Source organism: Anastrepha obliqua, chromosome 3 (genome assembly GCF_027943255.1).
Source record: "Anastrepha obliqua isolate idAnaObli1 chromosome 3, idAnaObli1_1.0, whole genome shotgun sequence".
NCBI lineage: Eukaryota > Metazoa > Arthropoda > Insecta > Diptera > Tephritidae > Anastrepha > Anastrepha obliqua.
Window position 1 is genome coordinate 136,838,037 of NC_072894.1, and position 21,275 is coordinate 136,859,311.

Genomic DNA, 21,275 nt, shown 5'->3' on the forward strand with positions numbered 1-21,275 from the left:
GAAACTACAAAATAAAAAATAAAGGAACAAACATAAATAAAATAAAAAAGGAAGAACAAAAAAATTCAAATAAAACATAAAATAGGCACAAAGGATTAACAAAACTACTACCTATGCTGTTAACAACAACAACAAAACTACTAAAATTCGCAATAGGAAACGAATAATTAAAAACAAAATATTAAATAAAATTATAAAATAAAATTTTTTGAAAGCAGAGCAATATAAAAAAAATCAAAAATTAGTTTAATTAAATTAAATTTTAAATAATTAAAACTTATAAGGCAAAAAATTAAAACAAAAAATCTAGAGAAAGTGGAAAATAAAATACAAAAAATAAAAAGAAGTAAATAAATAAACATAAACAATTAACAAAACAGCTAAAAGTTGCACTAAGGAACGAATAAATAAACAAAAGACAATAATTAAAAAGAAAAAAAGAAAAAGAAAAAGAATTTAATGAACGTGAAAGTATAAAAAAGCCACTAACTACCATAACTAAAAGCTATGGCCTCAAGTAACTCCAACACAGAAATAAAACACAAAAACAAATTAACACCCTTAAAAACTTAAAACTTAAAACAAATAGCAACACCCAACCTGATTGTGTTTCAACACCTACTGCAGTGTAAAAATAACAAAATTAATAAAAAAATAGGCACAATTACCATTGAATTTGCTTAGTTTCTTCCATATTACTATTTCACCTTTTTTGCCTGGCAAACAAACGCTGACATATGTGCTTGATGCCTTTGCGAAAAAACTCAGTGCATAAATTTAGGCGTAACGCCTAAGCTACGCTTGGCAAAGCATGAAAAGTCGAAAGGATGAATAATATGAAAGAGAAGGCAACGGGTGGAAGAAGGAAAAAATTGCATCCAGTTGAGAATGTAATAAACGAGCGCATAATAGAAAAGACACACACGGATCTACACAAATAGAAACGTGTACACGTATTTGCATGCATGCATGCATGTAGTAAGTAGGTGAATGTATTGGAGCAGACCAGCGCAGTAGAGCGCAAAAAGTGGGTGGAGGCACTGGGCAATAATAGTTGTAATAAAAGCAACAAAACCAAATTAAAAAAAAAACATTGCTACAATAACAACACAAGATAGTTGGGCTACTACTACAGACATAGCACAAAAACAACAAAAAAAAATAAAAAAACGTCATCCAGTGCCTTTGTTGGGTGCTGCTGTAGGCCGCCTACTGCGCTTCAGCGGCAACAAAAACGGCGGAAAGCACGCCGGAATGAGCATTTGAAAGGAACAAAAAAAAAAAAAAAAACAAGAAAAAAGAAACAACAAAGCAATGAATGTGGCTAAGGGCTTTTTTCTGTTCTCTGCAATGCTTTAGTGAAGTCTCCCCTGCCGCTTGCCATGGCGCAATAGTTTGCACTGCATTTGTGCAACGTTGTGGCAGGGGTTGTTGGCAAAATAATACTAAGTAGAGGAAGAGGGCAGGAAGAATTTTGAAAAGTGGCAAAAAGTTGGAAAAGAGGTTGGAGAATAGTAAAATAAAATCGCAAAAAAGTACTAAAAACCTATAAAAATAAAATAAATTACAAAAATAATGAAATAAAGCTTGCGAAATATACGTGCAAATAAAGAATTATAATCAACCAACCTCTTACATATGGCGTGGTGTGAGACTGCGCTGTAGAGCAAATACAAGTAGAAGAAAGAAAAAAAAACATGCCGTTTGATGAGTGTCTTGTTGCTGGGTGGGCTGTCTATAGTAGCACACTTACAGGCGCGCACGTTGAGCAAGTGTTTTATGCGCTGCACACAGGGCACGCCCATAGCGTGGTGCAATAGCAGTGCTAGCGTTGTTTTGACTATTACCTACTAGGTAGGGTGATAAATGCAACAACAGCAACTACTCGCAAATTTCAGTTAAATTTCACCGAATTTTTTAAGGCATGCGCTCGATCAATCCTCACCAATTATAGTTGCTTGGATTCAAATAATCAAGCACATAGTTTTACGCATCGCTTTTCTATTCTTATTTCTTTTCAATTTTTTTTTTAATATGTTTTAAAATATTGCATTCTTATGGGTCTTTTGATAGAAACAAACCGACTTAAAAATCCTGCTTAAAAATTCTAGAGTGGCAGTCAAAATAACAGCAGCGAAACATGCTGGCATATTATGACTATTTTTTTTTTTTAATTAATTTCCTTTCATAAAACGAGTGCTAGAATTTTATTTTACGAGAAAAAAATGCAATACAGAGTCACCAAAAAAACAACACAAAAATTGAAGTAGAAGAAAATGATCTGCAGCTCAAAAGTAAATGAAATTTTTTAGTCACTTCAAACTTACACAATTGAAGTTTTGATGAAAATGTTTCGATTTTATTTTATATTATATAAGCCTTGAAACTTTGAATTATATGGCATTTTTGCAGTATGAAATATATATTTATAAATTTCTTTTTAATAGACTTTTAAAACTGTCACACTGGTTTAATTTTGACCATCACTGTATACTTGTAAGTTTGTTACGGTGATTATAGGCTATTTTTTAATAAGCGACTACCTTTGCCAACTGATTTGTGTTCGCCTTAAGTTATAATCTCCAGGTGAATGGGAAATATAAAATGATTGACAAATAATATATCTTCTATTTTCTTATATTAGCTTCACAATCCGTGTTGGGCCATAGCTTCATCAACATTTTGTTTGCACTTTATTCTTTACATGGTTTCATCTCTCCAGTTGTGTACGTTCATTTCTTTAACTTCTTCGATGTCATTTAACCATCTCTTCTTCTAATCGGTGTTAAAATAAAAGCATTTCGCTCTGTCACATTCGGAGTGCGTGCCCAATTCATCTAATCCGTTGGGCTTTGATAAAACATATTGCACTTTGTCTTGGAAAATTTTCTTCAATTTTCCTTATGAGACGCCATTAGAAGTACATCAACCCATGAATATCATTTGTTTTGAGCGTCTATATTTTTATCTATACTGTCAAATACCTGTTTGTCTCGCAACGTGAAAAACAGCCTCGAATAGGAAATAGACTTCGATGACGACCCGTGCAACGTTTAAAGAGGTATGATTTGAGACTTGGAGCATGGAATATATTGGCTGCAATTTGGAAAAATGCCTGAAATTACAGATGAACTAATGAAAAGTAATATATAAAATAATTTCGCAAAATGACGCACAGCTCCAATTTTGGAGCTGTAATGTACCAGCTGGTGGTAGTAGAGGAAGAGGAAGGCCTCCTCTGCGTTGGAAAGATCAGATAAAGAAGGACTTGGCTTCACTTGGTGTGTCCAACTGGCGCCGGTTAGTACGAGAAAGAAACGACTGGCGCGCTTTGTTAAACTCGGCCAAAATCGCATAAGCGGTCTGTCTCTTTTACCCATATAAAATCACGTTCATTGGCAATGATCTTCTGTCGGTGGTCAGCTCGAATAAACTGGCAGTTATATTTTAACCCTCCTATAATATCCGAAGTCTTAGTAGACACGATTTGTAAGAATAATCAGAATACCACATTTTAAACATTTTGTGCAATGACTGCTATAGCAACCATGACAATTAAGATTAAATTTTCTGGTGAAAAATTAATAAATAAATAATTGGCGCATACACTTCTGTTAGGTTCTTAGCCGAGCTCCTCCTTCTATTTGAGGTGTGCGTCTTGATTCTGTTCCACAAATGGAGGGACGTGCAGTTTTAAGCCGACTCTGAACGGCAGACATATTTTTTATGAAGAGCATTTTCATGGCAAAAATACACTAATTTGGTGTAAATTAAAAATCCCGAAAACTTTCGGGATCACGAAATTAATATTTTAAACCACGAGATATGGAGATTAACATAGTAACAGATAAAAAGAAATTAGTACCGAATTTTGACAAGATTTGATTACATTTTTTTGTGTGTATTAGTTTTCATTAATTTTATAGCTTATTTTACAGTAAAATTATATCAAACTGTATTACACTGCCAGCGACCAACGTAGCCGAGTAGTTCCACTCATGACTATTGTTCGTTTGGTCTCGACTCGAAGTCAAGTAATTCCAGTAATCTGGAAGTTGTTTTTAAATTTCTTATAGCCAAAGTTATACCTATACACGAGGGTAATTAGAGGTAAATAAACTATTACTATTATATACAATGACTACTACAGGGATTAATATTACATTTTCGACTATTTTAATATAAACTTTGAATCCCGGAATATCGCGAAAGTTCTCGGGATACCGGAATTTTTATTTTAAAAACCCTGAATATCGAGATTAACAAAAGTCACACACCAAAAATTATCCAAGAAGCTAAACTTAGCACACAATAAGGGCTGTTTCAAAGCTGTGCACAAATTTTGGATCACTGCTAAGCACCTCCTTGAAGAGTTATATGTACGTAAAATGTTTTCCAGAAAAAAAATGTTGTACTCAATCAGCCATTACACCAACTTTTGTAAAGACTCTACCGAATTCTTTCGCCCCTCAAATAAAGGTAGTTCATTGACCAGCAGCTTGACAGGTATATCGTATATCATCATTAAAATGGGAGGCGAAAACTTTTCGGTTAACCACGATACAAATCTACGCATGTGAGTTTTCCTATAAATTTACCAAAAAATATATAAAAAAAATTACAAAAAAAGTTGTATAGCAAAATTGAACAACACCAATGTGGAAAGCGTAGCGAACTTAAAAAAGTAAAAGGTCAATCGAGGAGAAGATATCGTAGAAGCAAATACATATTCATACGTTCATACACCCATACAGGCCTGCTTATGGCAAAAGGCGTAAATTGTTTTTTTTATTACAACATATTTCTTTTTGGGTACGCGCCTGACATGTGCGTGTCTTCCTATGAAGTTTCCATTGCCACTATTTATTTTTCCTGTATTTGCTTGCTTGACTTTGCTATTGCATTTATTTTTATTTTTATGCCCATTTTTTGTTGGTTACTTTCCACTGGTCGCCCGTCTATTGGGAATTGCAAAACTTAGCACTCTACATCATTAAAAAGTTTCGTTTATATTTGTTGGCCGCACTTTTTCGCTCTTCTGCGCCCTCACTTTCCATGCTAGTTGATATTATTTGTGCTTTCGTTAGTTTTCCGGAATTCTGACATTTTTTTCTTTCAGTCTGCATCTTTTGCACAAAACTCGCTAACTTCGGCTGTAGTTGTCACATCTAAAAGTTTTAGCTGTCAGCATTGACACGTGTTTATACATAATGCAGTGCTTAGGCGTGGGATGCAGAAAGGTGTGGGAGTTCTGGAAGGTGTCTGCATAAATAAGGAAGTGCTTGGGCCTTTAAATATTTTTTGTTTTTTTTTGTTGCAACAGAAGAAACCTGCCCAGTGAATAAATGTAATTAAATTGACTTATTTTTGTAATAAATAAAATCCAGGTGTACTTAGTGTAATTTTCTTCTTTACTAAACAGCTATGAAAGGTGCATGGCGCGGAGAAAAGAGCCTGATTTAAGGTGTACACAGCCTCAAAAGGAAAACGCCTACTTTCGTTCAGTTTCGTTATGTCGATTACACGATACAACATTTCACAGTTTTAAAAGCCGCTATACATCCTAAATATATGCTTCGGAAACCACGTATTTTATGAATTGGTTACGATGCTGTGAAACGTCGATTTTCGATTCATGAAATTTGTTATCGCTGTGGGGTAATCTTTGTGCGAATGTAATTTTTGCTTACTAAAGCGCGTGCATAAAAACGAAACATCCAGCAAGGCAGTGCTGCTAAACTGGCGATTGAGGCCCACAATCAAGCAGTTTGCTCTAAATTCTCACACGAAATGTGTGCAGTATAAAATTCGGCATAACTTTCTGTATTTTTTTATAAACACAAATATTACTTTGTACTGGTATGAGTGGTGTGCGTCTAAAAAAGTAATACAAAAATAAAGCAAAATAAAATACGAAATTACCGAAAAATATCAAAAAAGAGGATTATCATAACTGCTTGTAACAAATTAACCAACATTTAAGGGCAGTAAGATTGGGGTGCGTGTTTGAAATGCAGAAAGTTACTATTTCTTCTTCTTCTTGTTTTTGTAGTAACAGTCACGCATATCAAATATACATATATGCATGATCAAGTTTTAGGCGCTTGCATTGGCAATAAAAGAATGCGTTAGAGGAAGAACGTGTAGTCAACAGCAAATACTCGTAAATTTGTGGAAAAGATGCGGGCGGCAAACATCCTGCACAATTCATGCATGGGCGTTTAGTGCCCACAGTCATAATATCCACATACATACACACACATATATACAAGCATTTGGCTGTCTCCATATACTCATGCATTTTATTATGCCCATTGATGTGATTACGAAACGATAAGAGTTAAATATTTGCTCATCAAGTATGCCACAACGTGAGCGCAAATAACCCTAGCAGTAGATTTTTTCGAAAGCAAATCATAAAATTGTTTGTTTTTATTCGAAAACTTTACGTTTACGCCGGTTGAATTCGCTGTTTTTTTTTTTTATTTTTAAGCACAAAGCGATAATGTTTGCCAACAACTGGAGTACATTGTATGTTTATGCCTCAAGTTTGAAGCTCGCTAGCTCACGAGCAAAATTGTGGAGGGCGAATGTAAAACCTTTTATTTTATATCTTTTTTATTGACGCAAAAGTAGGTCAAGTGTATAAATTTCCAATTCGATTGCCAATAAAGCAAATAAGAATATTTAGAATGAACAAAGTAATGATTATTTCAAAAGAAAAGAAGAACTTACTGTAGCCAATGAAAGCAGTGAAATTTATTTAGTTTGTAAGTATCGGTGGTACTGAGTTTTGTTTCGTAGTCTCTGACCCTTTGTCAATTTCTTCATTCGCCACTGCCCAGGCCTTTAGCTCTATATTTGCTCCCACTGTGATTCTACCTATATTTCTCTGATCCCATATTTGTCTCTTTGCCCCTGTGTCTCTGTTCCTCTTTATATTTCTGTCTCTATCTCAGTCCCTTTCTCTGTCTGCTTATATGTTTATGTCTACGGCAATGTGTAGGTCTCTGGATCTGTTCCTTGTTCTGTATATATCTTTTTCTCGGTCTACATATATGCCTTTGCCTATGGTTGTCCTTCTTTTTCAGTAGAAGGAATGCATCAAAAGATTAGTTGGCCATAGTGGCTATCCGTGTGGGACTTTAACCCGAACTAAGACCTCCTCTTATCCGAACGGCAAGTCGTTATTGAGAAGTTTGTCAACTCGAAAGAGTCAGTCTGTGTCAGTACGAGAATCTCTTCAGTGTTCGTCCTATGGCGTAGGTTCGCCTTTCGGATTCATTCTTCATCACGCAGAGTTTTCATGATATTCACTGCAACATTGGTTCGTCATGGCAGACCGGGCAAAACGGGTAATTTTCTAAATTAAAGAGGTGTATATTTATTATTATTATTATTATTTATTTATTGTTCGACTTTCTTAAAATAAACATTACATTTCATTTTTAATCACTAACATTAGAACGTACGACAGTGACACTAGGTCGTTTGTCGGAAGAAAAAAGAAAAAACAAAATCTTATAATACATTTTACATATGTTACTATGGTACTATGTATTGAATTCGCTTAAAATTAATTTTCTAATATATATTCTATAGCACCAGTGATGAACTTAAATAAGTTATTAAGAGGTGTATATACTCTTTAAAACAACCGCCTCTGTCTATGTTTTTGTCTCTGTCCCTCAGTCTATTCCTCGGTTCCTATTTCTGCTTTCTTTCAGTCATATTTCTGTCTACCGTTCTCCCTCGTTCTTATTCATTCTCACGTTTTCTCGGCCTCTCAGTCTCGCTTTTTATTTCTGTCTCTTTGTATCTGAGTTTTCCGCTTTCAATATCGTTTCAGATCGGTCTTGGTCTGTTTTTCTTTCTCGGTTTAAATTTTGTCCTGATTTTTGCCCTTGTGATCCCTGACTCCCTTTTTTACCCTCAGTATTTGTATCGATTACAATCTTTTCCTCGGGTATGTAGGTAGTATGTTTCTCATTCTCTTTCCTGATCTATTTCTTTCAGTCTTTCTCTGAATTTTGGCCCAAGTATACAGAGATTTTTGAAGTGAAAACTTCTGTAGAATCGTTGGGAGTGATTTGGGAAAAAGTGAAACGAAAAAAGCGACCAACTTGGCTACGAAGCGTTATATTATATGTTGATATAAACGTAGCGACGAACTAAATAAAAATAACTTTTATTTTTTCTTGTGATTCGAACCAAGGATTTTGGATCGGAAGCTCACATTGCTAGTCGCTCGGCTACCGCGTCATGCTGCAGGTGCTGGCCTAAAAGTTATTTAGTTACGAAGCGTTATATTAATTATATGTTGATATAAATAATTTTTGTGAGTAATTTTTGTGTAATTCTCAAAAGGTTTATTAGGTTTATTATTTAAAATGTATTGACTAGGTAGTGTGGTTATCAGCTTAACATCTGATAGATCCTCCATCGGAGGACAACAAATGTTAAACTGATTTTTGTAAATGGGCGGAGTGTTTTAGGGGCTTGCTCCGCCTCTGCCACGGGTTGACCCGGTATTGCAGTACCGCCGGGATTTCGGCCTTGAATAAATACAAGAAAAAATATACTAATACATTTAGCTTTGGTGGGAAGAGCCATAAATTTTTATATGAATACATGTAGACGAAAATGGATTTTTTTTTTTTTTGAAATTTGCATTGTAGGACATTTCTGATTATTTATTGAACACAGTTTTTTGGTTTAGATACTGAAAGTCAGTTTAAGTGAATCGGTATAAACATTTCGTACATTAATTTTTGTGAGAGTGTAATTCTCAAAAGGTTTATTAGAAAATCTATTGAAGTAGGTAGTGTGGTATCTGTTCCTATCAGCTTAACATCTGATAGATCCTCCATCGGAGGACAACAAATGTTAAACTAATTTTTGGAAATGGGCGGAGTGTTTTAGGGGCTTGCTCTCCACCTCTGCCACGGGCTGGCCCGGTATTGCAGTACCGCCGGGATTTCAGCCTTGAATAAATACAAGAAAAAATATACTAATACATTTGCTTTGGTGGGAAGAGACATAAATTTTTATATGAATACAAGTAGACGAAAATGGAAGAAATTTGTAAGTCTGTTTCTTCGGTCCGTTTGGGTATTTTTTTTGACAACATCGAAACCAAAGCATTTGTATCATATTTTATCTATCATAAGCCACTCGTATCATTTGTTGAAATTGAAAACATTGAGGATGAATAATGATAAAATGAGGAAAATAAAATATGAACTTTATAGCAATATTATAATGAACCTATAATTATCCCGCTCCTAATGCTGCTTTCGTCTTATTCTCCCTCAGTTTGTTTTACGGAAGGTTTCACTTCTATCAAGTCTAACCGTTAGACTGGTATTTTTTTTTATATAGAGAGTAGAAGTAGACTTTAAGCTTATTTTCTTCTTAAGCCAGCAAATTTATAATTTTCCTCCCCTCCTTCTCAGTCAAACATACAGAGCTTTCTTTAACGTTCAGTCTTTCTTTCGATACCGTCCCTGGATCTAAGTAAATTTTAAGCTTCCGACTTACTCGGCTCGAAGTTCTTGCTCGCCAAGCAAATTTCTACTTATCTTTCGGCTTCTCAGCCAAACACACGAAGCTCTCCTACTTGTTCGGTCTTTCTCTCGATTATCGTCCCTTGGGCCAGTATCTGTGGTACATCGATAGCAGAAACAAATCTTAAGATTGTTAAGAAGCAAATCTTCCTCGAGTCAAAGTTTCTACTAGTTGATTTCCATTTCTCTTCCACTTTATCAGCCAAAATTCAGAACTTTCCTTCATGTGTAGTGTTTCTCTCGATCTTGGCCCTTGGTCTAAGCAAATCTTCATCGAGGCTCTACTTCTGCAAGCTAATATTTTGTTTTCTTCCTCCTTCCCAGTCAAACGTGCGGATATCATTTTTCGAGATCTTTCTCTGTCCATCATTTGATATTCTCCATTTTTAAATGGAATTAAATTTAGCCGTTTACAACAAACTAGGCCTAGAAAATCCATCAATCCTTGCCGGTTTGATACCCACACCGCCTCACTTTAAAACAGGCACTTCATGTAAATGCGCTTAAACTTCCTGAAAGCTGCCTCCTTTCCTACTTCATTTTCAAAAATAGCAAAAAATACTTGCAAAACTCTTCACAAGTCCGCATGAATCAACTGTGCGCTTCTTCCACCAAAGTTAAATCGCGAAAATTCATTTCTTAAAAATTAATACTTCTGTCAACTACTTAAACTGTCATTAAACTTTTACAAAAGTATTGAACACCTTTTTTCGCAACAATGCTAACTACTGGCGTACCTCCATTACCTGCGGACACCTGCAAGTTGCAGCATAACTTTTAGATGCCACTACTTATGCTCCAGCCCACCATTTTAGCTTGTGTCGAGCATTCTTTTAGGCGCTTAACAATGTCACAATTGCAGCTGCAAATAAATTGGTACGAACGAATGCCGCAACTCTCCTTATTTTTGCGAAGCAATCATTCGACTTTTCTATTCTATAATTTTTATTATTTTCTCACTTCTTTTTGGCTGCTGCGCAATGAAATACGAGAATGAAGCAAAGAATGAGTGTCTCAAAAGTAAGCAAAGTCTGGTTGTAAGCTATAATTCTTATGCGGGTGTATGTCAGGAAACCGGGGCAGGGAGTGTGCAACTTCATTATAAGTGGTAAGTGTTGGTAAAAGAAGGTATTGTGCAGAAATTGAAAGAGAAAATAAAGGCGACGTACTAAAAGGCGACGAAAGTAGCCAAAAGTGCAGTGAAGTGAAGTTTTACGTAAGCGAAATGAGGAAAAAGTTTTGACAAAAGTAGTTGATGCGGCCTTTTTACACAATAGTAATGGGCTACAAGTAAAAATTCGAGGTAGCGTTATGTGAAATAATATAGGCGGCACACACTTTTATTACTTCTAAAGATGATATTTTGATTCTTGTTGAATTAGAGAGATGGAGTTTTGTATAAATTGTGTTTTGGTGAGAAAAAAGTTTAAATCAATCAAACCGAGTATAAAGACGCTTAAAAATGGGCTTTTTACTAGAAAACTTATTCGAAAAGGAGCTAAAGGTCGAAAAAACACGGTGATGGGGTTGGTGCATGACTGCCACTCGAGTCACCCTGCATGAAACACCAAGTGAAAGTTGTTCCTAATAGGGGTCGCCCTCGACAGGCAATGGTAAGCCTCCGAATGTATTTTTACCATAAAAAAGCTTCTCAAAGAATCATCAATCGGAGAAGGAGCTGGGACAAATCCCAAATAAATGGTGTCAGCGCAAAGTATATACTTTTTATTTAAATTTTATAAGATTTTGAAAGCGGAAATTCTTAAAATTAAAAACACATACAACCTGGCTTTTCCCAGCAACAAAAATGAAGTTATTTTAGAAAAAACTTTTTTTTTATTCCTTGAAATCTCTACCTTTGTTAAATAAATTTTTTTCTAACATTTTTTTTATTAAAAATTCACAATATTAACAACAATCTGCAGAACATCCTTTTTTCCTTTTTTTTTTTTGATTTATTAGAACTCTCGAAAATTTTCCTTTTGTTGTTAAATACAATTTTTTCAATTTCATTCAAAATTTTAATAATTATTTGGTGAAAAAAGTTGTTAAAATTTATTGACAAATTTCTTTCTAATCTTGACATTTTTTATTTTTTGCTAAAAAAAATTTTTTTTTATTAAAAATTTTAACAATTATTTTGGAAAACACTTTTTTTAATTTTACTAAACTTCCCTGAAATTTAAACATTTTTCATTTTGTGTTAAATAAAACTTAGTTCTTAAATTTTTTTGATAAATTAAAAAATTTAAGAATTACTTACGAAGATGTTCTCTTATATTCTTTCACATTTCTTTGAACTTTTTTGCTAAATTTTAATTTTTTCGTTAATTTTATTCAAAATTCATTAAATAGTTTAACAATTATTTTGCGACAAAGGTTGTTTAAATTTATTTTCCAATTTATTTGAAATCTCAAATTTTTTTTATTTTTTGCTAAATATTTATTTTTTATTAAAAATTTTAACAATTATTTTGGGAAAAAACTTTTTTTATTTTTTGTTAAATGCAATGTTGCTCCTAATCTTTTTTTAATCCTTTCATATTTTTTGTTTTATCGGAAAATACTAAGAAAATAATGAATTTCTTTGTCCCCAAACTAGTATTGCCTTATACCACACATGCCAAAAGTAAATCTTTAAAAGAGAAGTCGATTCCCTCAATACTATTACTCACTACGAAATATGTAGTTCAAAGCGTTAGTTGTATATTTTATAGCTCCACACCTTTTTCGCATTTGCCTAAAATTATACAACAAATTCACTTTATGCCTCATAAAACTTTTAATTTTTCACTTCACTCGTTACAAGAATTTATTTAAATGCCCTCCAAGCACTTGGTGTGTGAAAAAACTCCAACCTAACAGTATGCAAATATGAGAATGCAAATCAACCTTGTTGTCTATTTTCAGCACCTAGATGTATGCAAATAGCTTTGTTGTTGCGCAAACTACTTCTGCCTACATGCCTTGTTTTATTCCTTCTCTACTCGTTCCATATCTTTGCATTATTTGCAAGAAAACTGTAAAAAGAGCGAAGGAAAAAAATTCAGAAAACAGGAGGGGTGTGGAGAAAGGCAAGTGAAAAAAAGTTGCAAATTACGCTCAAGTGCACTTCAAAATCACTTCCGTGCTAGTGATATTGTAATGCTGCGTTTTGGAAAATTTCACAGCGTTCTGTAGACAGCTGAATATACACACGCGCCAATGCAGATGTGTGTGTGTGGGAGTTAGTCAGCGGGAAACCTTGCTTTGACGACGCTTGGCTGGGTGTGAGGTTGAGGTGCATGGAACTTTCGCCTTGTTATCGATGAGCGATTGTCGAGAATTTCAGCACACGTACACACACACACGCAGAACATTTATCGACTCGCGCGCCTGTTCAATTACTTACCTACACCTACACTCACACAAATTCCTGCATCGAACACAGCACACTTCGCGTTGCGTTGCTTCTCCGCCTCCCTTGGCGGCGAGCGCTACTTTATCATAATTTTGCTTCGCATGAATGCCTACACAATTGTTATTATTGTTATACTTTTTCAAGCGTTTTTCGTTGTTGTTGCAATGTACTTTTGGTTTTTGTTTCGCTCGCTTGCTACGCCTTGCCTTTGTTTTTGTGTTGTTGCAAAAACTTTTTCATTAATAACGATTTTCCATTAACTATCGATTGATTTTTTAACACCATCGCACCAACGAGTTTGAAAAGCCTGCGAGGCTGCTGCTGATTCCAGCCATTACCCATTTACTCATCGTGTGTGTGCGTGTGTGTGCGACGGTTGTACTTCTGTGCAAGCCGATACTCATGCCTGCCTTTGCCAGCGCACAGCAACAAACACTCTCCAGACAATGAGTGCACTTCAGTTGCTATTTGGTACGCAAACAATAATAATGTTTGCCGGCGCAAAAAAAACTCAACTTGCTTGCCGGCAGGTCGCTAGCGCCTGAAAGTAGACACCAGTAACGAGAAGAACACTCTATCAATCGATCGATGGAGGCGGAGTAGGTCGCTTGTTTGCACTGGGGAATGCCTCTGGTGTGCGCGGCAAAAACCGCGGTTGAAGCCGCATTCGGGTAGTGGCGTGAGGAAATTGGGTAACGGTAACTGTTCGGCAACAACTCGTCAGTGGGGTGGGTCTCAGTGTACTCATTCGCTTTCGGCTGACAGGAAAAACTCATTGAAAAGTTTGCTTTTTTATCGCACTCACTTCAGTATAGCCCAAAAACTTGAGGGTGGGTAGAGAATGCAGTGGGGGTGTTTTCTGCAACTCCCCTTTACCCCCATTGTACCATGACATCAACGTTTAGCTTTTTTTACCCACCCACGCCATCAGTTGAAATGCCAATGCAAAAGGTGTATCATAGGAAAAAATTGCTAACTTAGGTTATAAGCCTGAAAGTCGGCAAGGCCGTGCAGTTGTGTTACAAAATAAAATAAAACTGCGCCATACTGAGAGTGCGGCGTATTATTACACGCAAAGGAGCAAGTTTTTAATTTTTTAGCGTTTCCTACCGGCAAATTCGAAAAAATATATAAATTCCTACGTAAACCACTAACATCGCCACAAAGTATGCAGCAAATACTTTTGTGCGACTATTATTATTATTACTACTCGGTTGAACTTGCGCTTTTTCCTCCATTCCTCACTCCATAAGACTCCTGCGGCACAATGCACAACTTTGTTGTTATTTATTTTTATTATTACTGTTCCTCTACTTCTTGCTTTCTCCTGCTTTTATTTGCCAACTTCTTTATTTTTTGTACATCTTTTCCTCTCGATATTTCGTTGTTTAATTTTTTCTATAAATTATTGCATAAAGTTTGGCGCTAAGTTGCACAAAAACTTTTCCTGTCTTCTATTAGACCTTTCGCCTTTTTGGGCTTGCTCCACCCCCGCCCCTCTGCAGCAGTCTGTGGCGGAAATGAATGTCAGCGTATGATTCAGTGTTGTTGTTTAGCGCTTTTAATACAATACCGTTATAAATCTTCATGGTCAGCAGTAAGATTATATTGCGTTAGCGCTGATTTTGCGGTTTCACTGGTGGCGATGGCGTTTATCACGTTGCATAGTTTCAGGCTACACAATTTGTGAGCGAAAATATTGCTTCCACATGGTCTATAGCAGCGGTGCGACAGTTATATGTAAGTGTTGATTACACTGAAGATATACTCTTTCGGCTCTACCGGATTTTATTATGTTGTGCGCCCAAATATATACTTCAAAGTGGTTCATTTCGGAAACAAATGTATTTTAAGAGCATTTTCAACTCCCTTCTACTTTTCAGTTAAACGCTCAGGCTTAAACTAAGTTTAATTCCACTAACACTGAAAAATAGGCCCCTAGTAAATTTAAATGTTTATAATTTTTTTTATTAACGATTCTTATTCACCTTTTAGAGGCCTTGTACTATTGAACATACACTAATAAGCAATTTTCATTTGATAATATGAAACTTGTTTAAAAAATCACTTCACAATATTTTTGAACCGATTATTTTTTGTTCTTACTATTTTTATACACTTAAATGCCCAAAGCTCCTTAAACAACCTATTATTTAGTTTTAAAAATATCTTGAAAAATATGATTCATGTCTCTTGAAACTATACCACATTATTAAAAAAAAATTCAAAACATAACAAAAAATGGAGATTTTCTTAACGTTTTTAACACAACTTAATCAAGCACAGAAAAGTTAATTTCAAAACAAATATTTAACTAAGCTTCCTATGAGTCCCTCAAAAATATGCGATGTCACAAATAATTTCGCAAAATTAAAAAATTTTATGAAACAAAGAGAATTGAATTTCCAACTATTTTTTTAACCAAAGTCCCTATAAAACAATATGCAATGTAAAAAAGAATTTGGCCCACTTGACTTTAGAAAAAAGTCGTAGAGAACTGAATTTCACCTTTTTTTAACTAAATTTTCCACACGCGCCCCAAAAAGTATGTAACTCAAATAAAAAACGTTTCTTCTTACAATTTCTAGCATGACCACTATTATGGCTCCATACTACTAAGAGGCACAGCTGATTTCTCGAATTATTTATTTAGCGCCTCCACACATGCATCAATTTATTTAAAAGTATGCTTTTCAATAAATTACTAGCATGAAACTTGCTGCTATTCACTATTTTACCATATTATATTACAAATATCGTAAAAAAGCACACGTCTGACGCGTAAAATTTATTTTTAGCCTACTTTTTAGCGTCAATATTAACTTAGTTTCACTTGCAAAGTGCGAGCTGGTCTTGAGTAGAAAAACGCAGGCACGCTATCACATATTAAACTTAATTTAGCTAATGCAAGTGGCGAAAGAAACCAGCGTCTCAACATACACCAACAAACCCTCATATATATAGTATACGGCGTGTGAGTAACCGCATGCACACTTATACACTTACACAGATGTGAAACTCATTGAATATGCGATTGGCTCCCGAGAGGCACATAACATGTGGTGCGCTGACCCATTTGTATGTGTGGGAGTTAGGTTTTTTACTCTTCGCTTCGTACGTTTTTTTACCTATCTAGCTTGATGGCACCTAAAAGCGAACTACACGTTTTTAAATATGCATAAAGTTTAGATAAATTGTAGTGTAGCGCTTATTTTTTGTTTTGTTTTTTCCTTTTTTTTTTGACTTTTCGAAACCCGACCTCAACATAAAAATGCAATAAAATTCGCCGGTGAGCTTTAAAGTGGTCGAATTTACATGACCAACAAACATGTGATAAATGTGTGTGCACTTGTATGGGTGAGCGTACGTATGCGCTTGTCTACTTTACGGCGTCGTGCCACGCCAACTATTTCTATTGTCGCTGGCGAATGTGTGTTGGCTCTAACAAATTGCTGTTGAGCTTATAGTTAGTCTTCTATTGCTGTCGTCTCGCTATCCCAATGAGCATATATCAATTTTTATGCTACGCCCTAATAAACACACACACACACATATGCATAAACTTGCTTGGGTAGTCTGCTTTCCGGCGCTGCGCCATAATATTTCTATCATGCTGTGTTCGTTTCCGGGCTTATCACACATTTCCACATTTCAGCCGTCGTCTAAGCAATTCGCTCTCTCTTTACCTCTCTCTCTGCATTCTTCCTCTGTGGTGCGCATTCATTGTCCACTTTTGAGTTGTAGCCGCTGGCCACTCGTTCGATCATCGCTCACTGCCAGCTACTACGGGCACATCCACAGCCATAGGGCCATGTGCATGTATGTATATGTGTTTGTATGTATGCATATTCTATTCTGTTTGTGCATATGTTGGTGTGCATGTCGTGCTATCGCTGTTTTGTTGTGTCCTTCATACGTTTATTGGCCCATTCGTTTCGTTATTTTTATTAGTGTCATGTATTTTTATAGTTCAAAGGACATTTGAATAATTGAATGAACGAATGATTTCATCCCTTTTGGCTTCGAATTTCGACTTTGCCTTCTACGCTCTATTTCACAGGCCACATATGTACGTGTGTATATACATTCCGCTGTCATTCAGTGTGTCCAGCGCATATTCTCTTAGTTGTTGTTATTGTTGTTGGTTGAGTATATCAAATTACTACTATGACTGTTGCGTCCCCCGTCACCGCACCACTGCGCCATGCCTCCGACAGCACCCACACCGTCACAGTCACTTTGTCGTCATTGTAGTTGAAAGGCACTGACTTTCTTTACTACATTTTTTTTCTACCCGTTGCTATTGTTGTTTTTTGCTTGTCGCTCGATCATATTATCGATAGTGTTGCCAGTCCGAAGGCACTCGGTGTACATATCAGCATACATGCAAGTCTACATAAGTGTGTGTGTGGTTGTATATTTGTGCGCGGCTGACGTTGCGATGACGAATGAAAATCAATATTTATTAGATTACTTTCGAAATTTAACGAGAAAGTAGAAATTTTATATAGCCAACAGCGTGCGCCCACATTCACGTCCACACACATACACGCCAACTCACCCCCTATTTGCTATTGAGTTAATATGCGATTAGTGTTAATGGTTTTTTCTCTTACGCTTTTGGTTGTTTTTGGCTATGCTTTTAAGGCGTCCTGCGAAACAGTCGCTAAAGTTGTTTTGGGTGCGTATGAAATTTTTGTAAATACTAAAATATGAAAATCCACATATACTTTATACTTTATTGCATACTTAGAGGCTTTCCCTCTGGGAAACAAAGAAAATTTAGTATATTTTTATGCATCGAAAACAATTTAAATGTCAAAGCGAACTCATCGGGTGTATGTGGCGTGATAGTAATGACATTGAAATGGGCCAAGCTGGTATAGAAATATTTAAGTAATATGGAATTGGTAACTTATAGGCTGGAAAGCTTACAATTGAATAAATATTATTACCGAAAGAAGTGGTTTTCTCCATTTCTTTTTGCTCTTTTTTCTCCCTGCCGGTGCAATAAAAAAAATACAAATGAGAATTCCACCATTGATTAATGAATCATTTGCCATGAGATGAAAGTATACTTGCAGGCGCAGTGGACGGCGTAATCTATTTGAATGTTATAGATTAATAAATTTTAAGCTTCTGAAATGCAATTCCAAGTGAGGCTGTTACAATTTTTTCACGTCTTGTACCTTCAAAGTTTTTTTTTGTAGGGAGGCCTACAAAATGAATACGAAAATACTAATATATATTATTTTTTTTTTTTTGGCGGGTGAGGTAGTGTTCAAAATGTCTTCGCAGTGCCAATGATCGTCGGGTACTGTGTCGGGTGGTGGGGCCACTAAAAAAATCCCTATTCTCCTTCTGGGGAGACACCCTTCCCGGGACTACTTTCTGTATTAATTCCGGAAGGCGCAGAACGGCATCCATAAAGGGCATGGAAACTATGGCGATGAACGGCAGAATAATCCGCACTAGACCACCCGGGTGGCCACCCAAGATATGGCTCGAATGCTGGATATCCAGGTCCACTGAAGTACAGTAAAAGTTAGCCAAATATTATGTATTGTTATAAACAGGAATTTTGCTAATTAACCGAAGAAGAATCGACTGTTTGGTGGCTGTTAACTGTAGACGTGCTCACGGTGAATATTTCAATTATATCATTCTTCACACATAGTTGTTGAGAGCTACAATTGATCAAAAATAGTGAAACCTGAGAGAATCTAAATTTTTTCTTGTTGTATTTTAAAACAAAATCTAGGCGCATTTTTCGGAAGACTCTTTATATTAAATGCCCAACATAGCTTGCTTTTTATATTTTTGACTTGTCTATAAGTTAGTTTGTACTATACAACTTAGTAGTAAAGATAAAAAATAAAAATACAAAATATAAAATAAATAAAAATGAAAATAAATTAAAAAATAAAGTTCTAAGTTCTTGAGTCTTTGACTTTGTAAACTTTAAGTAATATTTGCCTTTCTGAGCCACTGAGAGAAAGGCTATAAATATCATCGGTATGAGTGCAGCTATAGTAATCACAAAAACTCAGCCTTTTTATATATCCCCAAATACTTTTTCAAACTATTTACTAATGAAATATTTCTCTTTTTCCTTTTCTTACAGGTAAGTCTACAACCACAATTTTTGTAATATTTCCTCCATCACTTTCGAACCCACCAATGAACTGCTAAAGCCAAATAAACAGCTTTTGTTAGGTAAGTACCCCAATTGTGAGGCCAGACTTTTTTTGTAGCAAATAAAATATTGATTTATTTTAAATATTATCTAAGGCTAGCCTACCCTCCTACTACCCTGCTTATTTCAAACCATTTTTGGTTTCCTTTTCGAAAAATTTGCATGGCCTTTGAGATAATAGTCGAACTGTGTCAAATGGTACTATAGAATCTCATCAAGGAGCAGTTAAGTCCTTCGGCATGGCTCACAGCAGCCTGTAATTGGAACGTGTAATGTCTAGTCGATACACCAGGTGGGCTACGGTCTCCCATGTGCGTATTCTTAAATATGATTGTCACCTCATTTGTACCAAGTATCCAAGCGTTATCATGTTCGAATACCTCTCTCTTTGCAGACTATTCCCATTAGACTAAGAGAAAACTTCCATTTTATTTGTATAGAGAAATTGAGTTTTGCACGAGTGAGGTTCTCATGCTTAACACATCAATTGCGTAGATCTCGCCTCAAAAAACATTGCTTCAGACTGGAAATCTGTTAACTCTTCTTAATAAAACTAGATGGTAGAAAATGCCAGATATCAGCGAAATGTTTGGAAACGGAAATTAATGTATTTCTCTATGCTAAACAGAGAGCCCATAAGTCACAAATTTTAGAGGATCATGCGAGTATTTTCAAATAAGTAAATATTTAGTCCATTCATTCAGAGAATATCAACAAAATTGCTAAGCTTTCACATAGCGATAGCCAATAAAATGTCCGCAAGCACCTCGAATATTGCACTAAACATTCAGCAAAAGGTGCCCAAGGTGTTTTCGTACAATTTCGAGGTGTGCATTTTCCACATATTTATGCACACATACACGCATACGTACGTTTTTCACGTGGCATATGAAACTAGATTACTCTTCGCTCTATCATATAAGTACATACATGCAAATTTCTATCCAAATGTGTAGTTACATGCATACATACATACGCAAAAGTACACACTGCATAGTTGAGTGATGCAGTAGTCAGTGCCATTGGGTGTTGCCAAAGTTCTAAACTAACCGGAAGCGGATAGTAAGTTTAATATGTTGCCGTTGCCGGTATCACTGCCACTGGTAGGCCGTCAAGCAATATTGAGTTGCCATGAGGGAATTTAATGTAGTGCAAGGTCACTACTTTCAAGTGTTCATAAAATGACTTAGTAGAGGTTATAGCATAATTTTTAATACATGAAATAAATAATAATAAATCAGTCAAAAAGGCAGTTTACAGTAGGAACTCAATTTAATTTAATTTAAGGTGTTAGGGGTAGTCAAAGGCGTGGCATTAATAAATCATATTCCGACTTGATTTCAGCAAAATTTCAAAAACAAAATTAATAATTGCAAACGTTATCGCAGTTTATGGGGACCCGTTGCTTCAGATGTCCCATGTGGTGATCATCACAAGTCCTTGGAGACTCATCTAAAATCAATCGCACAAGAGAAATTAGTATTATTAATAGATAATCTGAGCTTTAAATACAATGGGCTCTGAGTGTTTTAGGAGATACCAAATCTCCTGATGCTCCTTGGCTCGACCTTTTCTAATTCAATAGATAATCTTGTGTCTGATCGAAGCTTTGTTTTTAATTAACAATATGGCGGCCTCAGGAAATATTTTTTAGATTTTCGAGATGAAAACCGACAATTAATTATTTAAAAAAAAATTCGGAAAAAAATCCTTCGATCAGACACTAGTTCAAAGCAGTATAAATTTTATTGAAATCTACCAAGCGGTTTTTAAGTTACAGTGATCACCAATTCTAAAAACATAGTTTTGAGAAAAACGCATTTAAAGTTTTGCTATCGATTTATCGAGCGCGCCCTTTGTTAATTGTTGAATAACCCCGAAAAGTTTTTGTTGGATTCACTTCAAATTTTCACGCAATATTTTAAGACTCCTAGCCCCTTTGGCTTAAATTAATTTGATTTGATTTTATAATAAAATTATTTAAGCTTTAATTTGGAATATGATTTTGAACTTCAGTTCATTTTATCTGTTTTTTTTTTTCAATTATCTCACTCTATTTCATTTCCCTTTTTGTTTCGCATCACTTCATTTCATTTCCTAGCAATCCTTTTCG

General features: G+C 35.4%; 2 pseudogenes; both read left to right on the forward strand.

The window, feature by feature from the left end:
• Positions 1 to 8,380: 8,380 nt before the first annotated feature.
• Positions 8,381 to 8,564, forward strand: LOC129243200 (U2 spliceosomal RNA; annotated as a pseudogene).
• A 241-nt stretch (positions 8,565 to 8,805) lies between these two features.
• LOC129243334 (U2 spliceosomal RNA) lies at positions 8,806 to 8,993 on the forward strand (annotated as a pseudogene).
• Positions 8,994 to 21,275: the final 12,282 nt, after the last annotated feature.